We start from the raw sequence: 6551 nt of genomic DNA on the forward strand, positions 1-6551 counted from the left end.
TTAATGCCAAAAAATTCTTCATTTATAATTTATTGCTTTAAAGAAATTGACATCAATTTTTAGTTACCTTTGGGGGCATTTGTGGAGGAGCATGGGAATAAAGGGCACTCCGCCAGAAAAGTTTCAAAATTAAAGCCATAAAACACAAATTTAGGCTCTCTTTGATCTCGTAAACTATAGGTGTGCTCAGAGGGTAGCAGAACCTATAGACCGTCCTAGTGTACTAAGATTGTCCATCGTTTGCGTCGAGAAATGATGTATACGATGAAGCAAAATTTTAGAAATAAAATAGTTTTGTTTCAAGGAGAGGGATGTAAATTCTCTCACATTTAAAACTTAAAATTTCTATTAAAGTAACACTCATGTGTTTTTTTTTTTTTTTAATTTTCCTCATAATATTTTCTTTCTTTTTTTTTCTTTTAAAAAAAATTCCTACATTCACAAGGTTTTGGGAGGGGCCATAGCCCCCATGGCCCCCCTCTAGATCCGCCCCTGTATATATATATATATATATATATATATATATATATATATATATATATATATATATATATATATATATATATATATATATATATATATATATATATATTTCAAAACATCGGATGTTAAGAGGTTAAAAAGTCCTGAGGCCCCTTGAAGCTTTAAAACAAAAAAATTCTTCAGCTCCCCTCAAAATTAACACATATGGGAGCGTATGTCAGGGGCAGGATACAGACTACCATTGGAGGGAGGGAAGGAGAGGAGGGGGGAGCATGCTGAAGAATATAGGGTTTTGGGTTCGAAAAATTTCTGAAACTGCTTAGGTGCGAAGGTATAAGTCAGGAATTCAAATATTTACTTTTAAAAATGATTTATGAATTGAAAAAAATACTGCAGAAATTCTAACTCATAAAGTATTGGATGGATGGCTAATATTGTCGGGGGTTTAAGGCGGGGGATCCAGGTTTGCCTGGATTGGAAGCCATGGGAGGTCAGTAGTGTGCAAGGGCGTATAAAAGGGAAGGGCTGAGGGGGGCCGGGCACCATCCAAAATGTGGAAAAAAATTTAAATAAAGGTAGTTATTTTTGGTTTTAGTTGCTCACAAATAATTTCCAAAATTTTAGCTACAAAAATGAATAAATAAATATGATAGCGGTAATAATAATTATAATGCGTTAGATCAGAGATTTCCGAATTGGGTGCCGCAGGAAGGAGGTAAGGGGTGCCGCCAAGCGTCCATGGTAACAATAATACGTATGTATATAAAACTGGGCTAGGATGCCGTGAGAAAATTCTAATTCGGTGCCGTGAATCGTTAAAGTTTGGGAACCCTGCTTTAGATAGCACCAGGATATGGTGTTCAGAAGGGGTTAGGGGATCCGTACCCCTTACTCAAGAAAATAACGTGTCTTGGGAAACCGAAGTTATTTTAACAAAAAGAAAAGCAAATAATATTGGGAAAAAAACTATCAATTCCTTCAAAAAGAAATCTTCAAATTAAAAAAAATTTTAACTGATGCAGCTAATTGCTTAGCAAATGAAGTTTCTATTATTTCTTTCATCCCCTCCCCCTTTTTTTTTCCTTTTCAAAATGTTTCTCTGCTTAACTCAAACTTTTGCTCCCTGCAAAAAATTTAAAATAAATTTTAGTTGTTCTTTTGGAGTAATAATGGAAAATGATGTCCTAAAAACGCATTTTTTTAAAGCGTTTTTCGGACATCAATTTCAAAACATTTCTGGAGGAGGGTCCCCGAAGCAACACCTTTTCACTGAGGTTACTATGAAAAATAGTCTGCAATTGTGCCTTTAAGAATTCAATTTTGAAAAGTTTCAGAGGAAGATCCCTAAAACCACTCCTTACCACTGAACGTCTATAAAGATGACCTGACATTGCGTTGTATCTTTCAGAGGAGGATTCTCGAACTTTTTCTTACTTCCAAAGATTGCTTAATGTTGGGAAAAAAAAATCTGAATTGCTTTTGAAAAGAACCTTAAAATGGAAAATTTTAAAAGTTACTGATGACTATTGATCATGTCCAACCCTCCCATTCCGTTCACCCCTCCCCCCGTTATTTTCCCCCCTTTTCCTAGTCGGTGTAAAACAAGAAAGTCTTCAAAATGCTACACTTCGAAGCCCCCTCCACCCACTAAAACCACAGTGCTTCTCAAACCTCGTTTTCAGGGCTACAATGTCGAAAAATTTCCAGGGAACAACTACCAAACGCCTTGCCTTCTGAAAGCATCGAAAATTGTTTAAGATTGCTTTTTTTGGAGCTTCAATTTTGAAAAGTGGTCGAACTCCTAACGTTATCAAATATGATCCACAGACGCACTTTTAAGACTTCAATTACGAAAATTCGGAGGAGGGTCCGACTGCTCCCGTATGAAATCTGAAAATGAAAAAACTACAATTTCGGAAAATTTAAGGTGGACAGCGTTTAAATCCCTCCACCTAGTATTACTGAATATCTGTTTAAAACTCCATTTTTTAGGACTTTAATTTCAAAATAGTTTTTGGGGACTGTCCCAGAACCGCTCTGCCCGTAACATCATCGAAGTTAGTTTGAAACTGCTTTTTTAGAACTTCAATTTCGAAAAATTGGGCGGAGGAGTGATGTATTTCGTTCTGTGTAAAAAAAAAAAAAAAAAAAAAAAAAAAAAAAAAAAAAAATCGGGGGCAACTTCAAAAAGTCCCACTTCTTTCATTACACTAACGTCAACAGATCTAGCCTATAATGACGGTTTTAGAATTTCAATTTCTAAAAACTTCCGCAGGAGGCCCCCAAATTTTTCCTCCCCTTAGCACCACCAGAGACTGTCTAAAACTGCGTTCTTTGGATTACAATTTCAAGAAATTTCTCGGGGAGAACCCCTGGACCCCCCCCCCCCCCCCACAAGAATCGATTATTTCTTGAGATTGTCCTCCTATTTTTTGGGTGCGTCACTAGATGACAGTATAAAGCCCTTGCCCCACCTCCAAAAAATTGAGAAGATTAGGGCACTGTTGCTTCCCCCCTTAAAAAAATTTAAATTACTGAAAAGGGGGGGGGGAAGGGAGATAATCTTGGTTGTATGGGCGCCCTCCAAAATAAAAACATATATACGCCACTGGTAGTGTGACTGTGAACTTCCACAACATTTCCTTATTACATTTCTTTTTTTTAATTGCTTTTGATGAGGCTCATTGTTTCTTTTCATTAGATATTATTAAAGTCCCTATTTATACAGGGACTCTAGATGTTATGGATGTACGATGCTTGTGCAAGCCCATCATTTGGTTCCAATTTTATCATTTGGTAAAATTGGAATTTAATTCGGCAAGTTGAGAATTTTCTCCTCCCTAAATATTTTTGTGAGGTTCCCCTGGCCTTGGGGGGGAAGGTCACAACTGTCGGCCCCACTTCCCCATAAAACCTAAATTTTTTTCTGCTCCTCTTCCAAACTGGTCCCCCCTTAAGGGCCGGGCCCTAGTTTTCGACTAGGCTGGCATGACTTTTCGTTTGTCCTGGATAAAGTCCCTACATGAAAGGACTTTTTCATATGGGGACTCTAGCTCTGAATGCAGGAGACAGGAGGTCAGGGTCGTGTGTTCGTTTCCCACCTGTGCGAGCTCTGAACGGGATTTACCTTCCTTGTGTTGTTGTGTATATCGTTTCTGTGCTACTTTGTCAGTTAATAATTAAAAATTTGTAAAATTAACGTTGTCATCATATGTAAAAATGGAGCCGTGGCGCATAGCACGCAGTCTACGTCTGAGTGAGCGAATGCTCCCGTAATCTTTAAAAAAAAAAAAATATCTAATCGTACACTGGAACCGTAACGGTAGAAAAAGTAAATAAACAAATTCAACAATAAACGCAAAAATTTGAAAGAGCATGACAAGCATTATTAAATGCATGTGTTTTCTTTCACACTGTAAATTGCTTTTGGTATTAATACCTTGAAATATATACTTTTTTTATTTCATGCAGTTTTTAAATGCCACAATGAGATCTTATATAGTGAAGTGTTATATTCGCAACTTTTGGACAAATTCATTTTTCAACTTGCACGACATAACTGTTCTACAGAGTAGAAAATATGCTTCTGAAAAGACTACAATTATCAGAAACAGATTTCGTTTTGAAAAAGAATTTAGCAAAAAGTTAAATGAAAGGGATAGGATAGATGAACTTAATAAAAAGTATGCTTCTGCTAATCTAATGAAAAATGAAGGTATTCAAGTTAATATCGAACGCAAGTATGTATAGTTTAGTATTTGTCATATTTATAGTTTATTAGTGTATAGTTTTGGTGAAAAAAGGGAGGATTTCGATAATTGGGAATTTGGCGATCTTTCTTCATTGGCGTCAATTTTTGGCTCCAGTGCCTGCGAGAGAGGTATTTTTAACCGACTTCAAAAAGGAGGCGGTTATCAGTTCATACCGTATGTATGTTTTTTTTTTGTTTCTCCACTCACAGCGTCTGACCTATTGAACCGATTTTGATGGTTCTTTTTTTTAATGGATAGGGGATGGCTCAACTTAGGTCCCATTACTTTGTTTGACCATATTTGTTCTTTAGAAAAAAGTTATAGGCAAAAAACAGTAAATTTCATGCAATTTCCCTATTAAATGATTAAATATGAAACCCATTGTTATAAAAGTTTGGTGCCATATAACAGTAACATTTATAGTAATTGCAATGATAATTTTGAATAAAGGCTTCTCGGAAGCAAGCATCAAGTTTCTTCGGTGTCATTGCTCCATAGTGGTGGGAAAGCTAACCTGGAAGCAAGGTGATGCAGTGATCAGGATATGCTTAGCCTTCACAATACTACCAGGTTATGTTTGCCTCAACTATACACGACTGAATCACAAGCAACTAGTATGCTGTGAAATGCAAATTAGTTAGGGATATTTAAATGTGGACAAAGATACATTCTTAGTGCCAATCGCTTAAAGTTTAAGACGTGCTTATAGTTTTTTTTTTTTAGTATGGAGCATTTTTAGGAAAAAAAAAAGGATAAAGTTTCATGATGGTAACTTCTTACTTTTACTGAAATATATACATTTGCACTAAAAAGAATGAAATGAAAAAATTTTGGTAAAAAATAGAACCGACTTCAAAATTGCTCTAAAAAGGGAAAAATAATTTTATTCTTTAAACACCATCGATAATACTTTTAAACATAATTTTTGAAGTTGGCGCAAAAACGATAGAAAAGATCATTCACAGCCATAACTCAACTACAACTATAAATTTAACCAGGCCTAGTTTCTTTACTACTACATACATTATGCATTGATAACAGCATATTTGAGTAACGATATAAATGTTTCGTTTCTAACTTTGGATGATTTTCTGAAAAAAATATGAACAAAGCATGGTTACACTGGATTTTACTTTTTGTTTTTGCGCCAACTTCAAAAATTATGTTTTAAAGTATTATCGATGGTGTTTAAAGAATAAAATTATTTTTCCCTTTTTAGAGCAATTTTGAAGTTGGTTCTATTTTTTACCAAAATTTTTTTCATTGCAAATCTAGAGAAAGAGAACGGAAACATCTATTCACATAGGGTTACTATAAATCAGCAGGGCTGCTAAAATAAAATTATTTACGCCAAAAGTAAGATGCCAGATCCCCAATCATCAAAATATCCCCTGAAAAATGCTAAGTTACGACCCTCAATGTTAGCAATTATTCCAATGCATACAAATGAAGAGTTTGCCAAATTAGACAAACAATAACACACCGAGCATTGAATCATGAAGCATACTTGTGTTGGGGTGCCCACCTAAAAGGGGTCATGATGCAGATTGCGCTATTGAAATTTTTAGGGAGTTGTTTTGGGTTTTTTTTTTTTTAAATCATTTGACAGGGGGGGGGGGCTCTTGCTTTTGGGGGGCTCTTTAGGGGGCACACCCTTGCTCTTAGGGGTGGGGGCACCCCTGCATTTGTGCCCATCTCACAACATGTTGATGTTGAGAAATGTGTTTGAAATGAAGCATTTCACTTCATTTCCTGCATAGTTTTTCCTTTGATTAATATTGATTTTCTTTTTTTGCATGTATTCTTTCTATAGATTGTCTATAATTTTTATGAGTGTGCAAAAAAATTTATGTCTATCTGCTTAATTTATGGATACAGCCTTTCATTGCGTAAAATTTGATGTAGATTTTTAAAACTTTAAAATTTCTTTCATATGGTTACTCAAGGGAACTCAATAATGTTGCCTTGAAAAGATGAAGTTGACTCGTTGGCATCAATACATTAATTCATCTGTGACAGAACTTGACAAAATTAATTAGCAGGGATGCCCTGATAGGAGGTTATTGAATGTCACAAATCAGCAAATAAACTTTTTTTTTTGTTGGTAAAATTTTTCTGACAATTCAGCAATTTTGGACAGAAAGTATAGCAGTATTACAATTTTTTCTTGTTAACTATATCTATTGGCTCTTCTCATCAGAAGGTACGGTTCTATAATGGGGTACATTCGATAAATTGAGAATTTTCCCCTTCCTCCAAATATTTGAGTTTGGGACATCTCTGTTGGTCCAGTCAGAGCCGCAGAGACCCAAGGGG

This window comes from Uloborus diversus, chromosome 6 (genome assembly GCF_026930045.1).
Source record: "Uloborus diversus isolate 005 chromosome 6, Udiv.v.3.1, whole genome shotgun sequence".
Taxonomy (NCBI): domain Eukaryota; kingdom Metazoa; phylum Arthropoda; class Arachnida; order Araneae; family Uloboridae; genus Uloborus; species Uloborus diversus.